This window comes from Apus apus, chromosome 3 (genome assembly GCF_020740795.1).
Source record: "Apus apus isolate bApuApu2 chromosome 3, bApuApu2.pri.cur, whole genome shotgun sequence".
Lineage (NCBI taxonomy): Eukaryota > Metazoa > Chordata > Aves > Apodiformes > Apodidae > Apus > Apus apus.
In genome coordinates, this window is record NC_067284.1 from 62,484,381 (window position 1) to 62,492,622 (window position 8,242).

Genomic DNA, 8,242 nt, shown 5'->3' on the forward strand with positions numbered 1-8,242 from the left:
TTCTTTGTGTACTGGGACAGTTCTCTTGATCCACGTCTGAACTATTTATAAGAGCACTGTTGTAAGACTTAGAAAGTCCCATGAGAGATTTAAATACTTTTAAATTTCTCTAGGGGATGAATCTTGGAGACCTTAAAGTAGAGAAGGTTTGGGCCATTTCAAGCACTCTCTTTACCTGTTCATTGTTAAACTGTCAGTTCCTGAGCTTGACCTGCTCTGTCTGTGAATCAACAATATCTTGAGACTGGAGTAGGATTTGTGCCACAAATAAGTGTTTGCAGACGTTCACTGTCAGGCAGGACTGCCTCCAGCCTCCCAAGACAAGCACTCTGGATGAATGCTGAGCAGGAGATCTGCCCTTCTGTAAGAAGGACCCAGCTGATAACCCTGATGACAAGCCCATCCTTTCAGTTGAAGGTACATGTGACTACTGTATCTTAAAAGGCAAGTGAGAGGCTGTGTCTGGGAGGGGAAACATGGATCTATGTACCTCAAGGTACTCCAGGAATTTACTGGCCTGCCTACATCTCTCCATGTTACTTCTCCAGCAGATGTTGGGGTCTTTTCCTGCAGATGTGTTACTAGAGAGCATATGAACACTGAACGTTGTGGGGATCTTTTAGCAATGATGGTGTTACTAGAGGTGGTGTGTGTACCTTGGATACCAACTGCCATTTAGGATTGGGATTGAAATGAAGACCAAAAAAAACCAACAGACTTCATGTTTTTTGCTTGTCTCTTAGTCTCTCATACAGGCATGAGGACAGGAGGAGGACACAGAACCTGGTGTATTAATTGGATCAGAAGTCTGTAATTCTAACTAATTTCTAGCTGCAGTACCCCATCTCACACAGATGTCTGCAGAACCAGTGGACAATTATGTGTATACTGACTGAGGAATCAAATGAATTATTCAGCTAGCACATCTGACGTGTTTACAGTGCCAGTACTGAGGGATTTTTATGCTCTGTGGTATAACTTACTGTTTTGAACAAGTGACTTCTGATACTGTGAGTTTCTATACGTCATATTAAGGATACAAACTTTCAGTGATTGGATTTCCTTTCTGTGCTTGGATTGCTGCTGAACCTTGGTAGTGAAGCTCCTTGTGGCTGGCGCAGGTACAGGGCAAGCTCTCTTGTGAGCTTGAATAAACCCACCCCCAGTCATGCTAACGTGCTTCAGGTACAGAATATGGAAAACCTGCCAGGTAATGGAAAGTTACATCTCGCTAAATAGTCATTGCTGGCATTTGAGGAAACAGTTCATTGTCTGATGGGGAAACCACCTGCATATTTCCCTTGCAGCAGCCATTCTTGTTTGCTACTGTGCTCTGTTGTAGTTAAACTCATAGAAACGTCTATGATAGTAGGACATGCACTAGTTTGAATAAAGGCTAGTATCACTTATTAGTAAATTATCACAAGACCTCCAGACACAAAGGCTGTTTTTTATCTGTTTTGCTATGTTGTGCTTGCTTCCCTAGTATCTTCTGGGTCTCTGAGACCTGGAAGTAATTAGGAAACTTCACTGGCTCCAGTTCATTTCTTTGTGCTGGTGGATGTGTCTGAGAGGCTAAAATTAGATCAGCAGGAGAAACTCCTTATATTCCTTGCTGAGCCTTAGAGAAAAGCTGAGGGATGGAAGCCTCAGCTAATGTGGATATTGGCTGTGCTGTATTTCAAATTCGTATTTAAAGCCATTGCACATTCTTTACAGTTCTTTTTATAAATGTCTTGGCAGGAAGCCTAAGCAAATGGGCCAGCTGGAGTTACTGATTGTGGCTCCCAGAAGCCATATATACTGAGATCCAGCGCCTGCTGCTTGCCTTGTACTGCTCAGTTGGAACAACTCCTCCCCCCACCTTGCTCCTTGCTTAGTCCTTACTTGCATTCTAGCAGCCCCAGCAGCACCCCTGGGAAACATGAACCCTGGACAACTCTGACACTCAAACATGAGTAAGCCCTTCAGTGTGGTCTATGATGGGATTCTCTGTGATGCAACCGAGGGGACAGCCTTGGAAAAGGGGAAGAGTCCATCTGATATTTGAACAATTCAGTGCACTTCTGCAAAGACTTCACCACAGATGGTTTGTTGTTGTTGTTTTTTTTTTTCTATAGTGAAGAAAATGCTGTATGGTATGCTGAGATTCCAAAATAGCTTGGCTTGCTTAGCTCTGTGCCAGCTGGAGCTTATTCTGTGTGTATGCCCAGACTGGTTCACCTCCTGCCCAATTACAAGGTATCCTCAACACCCAAAAGATCACAATTTCTCATTTGCATTAGGTGCACGTTCATACCTTGTTGTCCTTTGGGTGTTTCCCGTGTCCTGAACTAACACCAGACTGTTTTTTAATGCCTCTATGTAGCACTAGACCATGTTCCTTGCAGAAATCCAGTTCCCTGCTCAGCTTACCCACAGATGCTAGCAGCACCACTGGAAGCTTTATCAGGTATGATGTACAGATAGTTCATCTATTAGCATTTGGAAGTCTTTTATGCTGTTCAAGAAGATGGGTTTGTGCTAGGAGCAGCACACCACAGAGTTGTCCTCCTGGCTCTTAGCAGAAGTGAGGTGAGAGGGAGAGGAAGGTTTGGGGAGGAGAGGTCTTTTTCTGTCACTAACATAATCAAAAGTCCCTTGAGAACAAAGAAAAGACATACTTTAATGTCTCTAAACTGCAACAATACAATGTAATACACAGTTTCCATTCCAAATGAGGGCCAGGGTCATAACTTTCAAAGAGCACATGTGTCTTATCTTCTTAAACTGGCCTTGCAAATTCCTTCTCTGTCTAAAGACTTCTCAAATTATTTGACTTGTCATCTGTAACAGCTGCAAGTACTTGTTTCAGATATTTCAGAAGTACAGAAGTTGTCCTTTCTTTCTGAGGAGCTGTCTGGCAGATCAAAGCAGAAAGGAAATTACTAAAATCAGAGATAATGAAAATTAGGTCATTAGAGTATTTATACCTCTAATGTTTTGTTTCTTGGGTTAACTCCTGGCTCTTGCTGTGTATCTGACATGCTATTGGTTGGGCTTTAGCATCTCAGCTGCTGCTGCAAGCACAACTTGCCCATTTTTTTTATGCTCAAACTCATTGCTTCTGGGTTATCTTCAGTTGTTTGTAGCCAGCAGTCTGTAAGCATTTGTTGCTTGGAGAGAATGTGTATCCAGATCAGCTGTCTTTCTATTGCATGTGTTATAATTACCTTTCAATTCTTTGGGTGAAGCAATGAATGTGGCCCCATGATTTAAATGGTGTAGTGTAGAGGGCTGCTTCTTACTCAGTGTACCTCCATTATCCCTCTCTTCCAACCAGGAGAGATGGTTACTGGCTGACTCTGGATTCCTGGTTGAAAGCAACCATTATTGCTTTCCTGGGGGAGGATTTGTTCCTTGTCTGGCAGCTCATTTCCTGCCTTCCTAAGTGAGTTCTGGTGTAACACATATCTGATGATCATGCTTTTGAAAGGATTGGAAGTCCCACCTCCAGACCAACTTTTATGGCTACTGCAAAGTAAAATTCTGTGGTGTTAAGGAAGAATTTAACTCACTTAACAAGATAAATATATTTCCAGCTTCAATTCTGGATGGAGTTCTCTTTCCACTAAAGTTACGGTTTGGAGATGTCTACTGATAAAAAGTCTGTAGTCTTCAGCAGTCCAGACCTGCATCCCATCTTATTTCCATAAGATGTTACAGATATGTCATACAAATTATATAGCACAGATATGATAGTTGGCGCCTTAAAGCATTTTTATCTTCCAGACTGTAACTGATAATTATATTTAGATCTTGAAATAAAATAGCTTTTTCTGAGAAGTCACAGGACCATATTTGCAAGATCTGATATCCTTAAATGCTGTCTAGTAGATTGGTGTCTGACATTCAAGTGGGAATGGTTGGGACTGCAAATAGCCAAGAAGAAGAGAGGGCAATTTTCACATCTGTTTCTACACTCAGTGTTTAATTAAGTCCTGGTTAACAGTTACAAAGATAATATTCTCAAAAGTGATGTTTAAAATACTAAAAAATGGATGTTTAAAAATTTAGAAATCTAATGTATGGTATTTCATAAGGTACGTCAAAATAAAATTTAGGAGCCAGAGTTTGTTGCTGTCTCATCATTACTGCTTAGTGGTTGTGAAGCTTGAATTTTTATGTAGCAACACAAAAGAGTGAAAGTTCGTGATTTAAGTTAGTGACTGTTTTTGAAAGGAATCTCTGTGTCCTTCTCAGAAGTTTATTTTTTAAAAGTTGCAATACAGGAGGAAGATTGAGGGCAGAGGAAATTTAAGATAGAGATATTTTTGTACACAACTTGCCTTCTTTCTGTATGAAAGTCTTTTTCATGCATTTAGTGGTGTTTTTTACTTGGCTTTTCAGGTCTAGTAGCTTTATTACAGCCTGATCTCCTGAAATGTAAAGCACCAAGTTGCTTCTTTCAAGTAAAGATGTTCCACGTCAAAACTTACTTTGAATTCTAAATTATTTTTTTCCTAAGGCAAATTAACAGTATTTTTTCCCTTCCATCTATAGACATAGAGAAGTAAAATCAGCAGCTATCTCCACAGAGGAAAATGGAAAAGGAAGTGATTTAAAGAATTGCTAAGTACTATAATTTTGTAGAAGGCATTGAATTTTTTTTAGAACAGAGTTCTAGATTTAGAGAACGGAGTAGGCTTTTCTTATCCTTTTATATTTGACACCTCTAACTTGAAAATTGTTCCTAAAATAGGAAGAATTTATTAATTTTGAGACCAGAAGTCAGAATCTGCTGGGAAAGAAAGGGCAAAGATTGAGAAATGATTTGGTTATTCCTTTAAGAGGGATAATTTAAGCAATTATTTTTGTTATTTAGCTTCAAAAGGGAAAAAACATATTGGTGAAGTCAGAAGAATTACAGTTTGTATTCTTCAGTGGCTTCTTCTGCTCATGTGAGATATTACTTATCTCTCTTTGTCTCTGGTTTCTCTGAATCATTAGGAATGCCTTCTGATAACTGTAAAAGGCTTTATCAGCAACAAAATTCTTGGGGTGATGCAAAAAAAATTCCATTGAGACAAAAATGCAGGGGTGGATCTTGGTTTCCTTGAAGCTGTACAAGAATTCCTAGAACTCAAGAGATACAAATGTACATACAGAACTACAACAGCAATGCTGGCTTGGTTGCAGAAGAGCTTAAGAGCTGCTGGAAAAAAAACTTCTTAGATTTCTTCCATTTGGAGAAGTTGAAGGGTTAGTAGCTGCACTCTGAGCAGAGATGAGACCCTACAAGGCAGTGATGGACATAGTCCAAAAGTGAGTGTGACTACTTTGGGCTGCAGCTCAGCTCCAGCTGATCCTATTGCATAAAATCATGAAATGGAGTGAGAGATACCTTAAAGGTGATAGGGAAAACATTACCTGGTCTGGGCCTTTCCCTGCCACAGAGGAAGACATCACTTGTCTGAGCACCGCAGGGTGGGACACATCCACCAGTGGACAACTAGGAATGAAGCAACAGATCATGTGCGGAAGGAAGGATGGGGTATTTACCAGGAAGCCAGTACCAGCAGGGCAGGCAAAAGCTGCTTTTGCACTGGATCAGTTATTAAACACAGGGAGAGCATAAGCATCCTTCTTAACACCTTAACATCCAGTAAGGAAGGTATTTTGAAGACTGACATTTAGACTATACCTAGAAAGGGTTCACTCAGTGCAGATCTGCTTATAAATACTACTTTCTAGAAGACAACTGACAATTGTAATGGCACTAATTCTTCTAGCACCATTGGCATAACTCCATCAGGGCTGTCTGGTACTGCTCAGGATATTTCTTCCATGAAAATAACTAATCCTAAGCAAGACCATTTTTAGTGTGAGCTGAGTTCCTTAAAGTGCTATTACAACAAGTAAAACAAGCGGGATCATTTCTCAGTGTTTTAAAATAAGCTACCCTGAAATCAATATGGATTTATTCCTTGTCTCTTCCCACAGTATCCGGAAGGATCTTTTGATTCCTCTTTCAGACAAAAATGTATCTTCATTTAATGCATATTATGTATTGCACCTACTGTAAAACAGACTGTCTTGAACCAATCAGCTCCTGCCCCCAGGCAATTCTAGCTGACTCAGCAGTGATGAATTGTGCCCCTTAGGGATCTAGCTCAATTGTGATGCTAGACTTAACACATTTTTCACTTAATGATGGCTTAACATCCTTTTACCCATGAAGTGCGATTCCCACTCATTCTTTTTCATTCATAATCTGAGTAATGCTTGTTTTTTTTCTTGTCTTTAGCTGTATAAGATGTCCAAAGGCTGCATGAGGTGGCTTGGATTACTCAGGAATTCGTGGTTTGTAGCTTAAAAATCAGAAGTAAAATTTTGTCAAAGTGGGAGTTAGTTTAGCTGGAGCTGTATGAGAAGACTATGACCTTACTAATGTTTTTCTATACCAAAAGCAAATATTTTCCAAAGCACTTCAACTGGGGGAGCAGAGCATAATTTCTGTTTATTTTCAGTGGCATCTCTGTGGTTCTGAACCTGTTATCCAGACCCTTCATGGGCTGTAACTGGCTAATTAAAAAGCAGGGTTTAAGTCAGCTTTTTCTGGTTTTAGTGTGGGATAAATGCATGTTTGGAGCAACTTAAGGAGGAATGGCTTAAAGGAACAGCAGTTTCTCTGAGCAGACTTTGGGGCAACTTTGGTCCAGAAATGGAAGCTTCACCAAGAAATAGGTCTGGAGCAAAAGAAAATGTTTTGAGTAAAGTGTTACAGGATTCTGGGTTCTCCTGAAGGCCATAGCTACTATTTCAAAGAGCTTTATTCCCAAGAAATAGCTCAGCCAGCCCAACAGCAGCCCATTTCGCCTGGATAGAGCAAGCTTAGTGTCTGAATGGCAGGTACTCACATGGCTCACTTAAATAAGAACAAGTGTAACAGAGCAAGGAGTCTTTTCTTACTGCTTATTACTATTGCAATAATCTAATACCCAACAGTTACTTGCAAACAGAAACGATAGAACTATTTTTCATTATCTGACTGACACTTGCATAGCTCTCTCTAGTACTGTACCAAGTAACTACCCATTAGCCAGTGCCAGGGTGTATCAGAAGTGAGTTGGGATTCACTTGAAGTGGTTACTAAACCTATGTCTCAGGCTTGTGGGTGAGCTGGTCCCTGCAGAAAGAGAGGCAGATGCTATCACTAGCTCACAAACACTTCATCAGTATTAAGCTGTGCACTACAGGCAGTGGGATGGGCTGTGTTTTGTTGAAAACAGGTAATTATTTTTAAAAAGGGGAAGAGAATTGATGACAGGCTGTACAGCTGGCATATAGCTGTTTTATACTCCTTCCAGTTGTCATCTTTCACTGAATCTGTATCTAAGTGTAGACAAATAGCTGATGAACAACAGTTGCTGATAGCTATGGGCTTAAGGTTTTAGAAGTGTGACAACAGTATTCAGAACAACTTTCACTATGTAACAGGTGTTTAATTATAATTTTTAAGCTTCTACAGTCTACACTTTTTATGTCCAGATTTTTGTCTCTTTCAAACAGTAGCTACTCAAACCCATTTTTTTGCTGGATTTAGTGTCTTGGTGCCTATCTTCTGTACTAAACAAAACTGACAGCATAGACAGCTTGTTTGAAGTAGCCTGAAGTGCACTTACCTGGTGTGTAGAGAGGAGCAAGGACATGCTCACTTATTGTCTCTGTTCATTATCATCGTCTCAGGTTGTTGAGCACTGTGGGACATATTTAAAAACAGAAATGTTCTACAGGCACTTGTGTTTTGTCCAGCTTTCACTGGTGGCTTGGATGAGGTGCTCTAACAGAAGAACACAACAGAGTCCTGATGTGCCTCCTTTCACTGAGGCTGGGCCCCTTCAAGCAGATCTGTTTCAGAAGGGAGACAGAAAATACTTCGAGCCTTCTGCTCACATCTGAACATGGGTTTGGCAAGTATGGTATAGCAAATTCCCTTCCCACTTACTTTATCTGCATTGTGGCTGAGAAAGTATTCATTTATATCAGTGTATGGCAGTGCTCCCGAGCCCCACAATGGATGTCTGCATGTGCATTATGAGAGAGGATCATCTCCAGCTCCGAAATCTAAGGCCACCAAGGAGACAGCGGGAAGGAAACAACATACAGCCAGAGATCAAGACCTGTGCAAGAGGGAGCACAGTGGTACCTGTGAACAGCTGTTGTTGAGGAGGTGAGCTGATTCCTTCTGCATAACTGACCT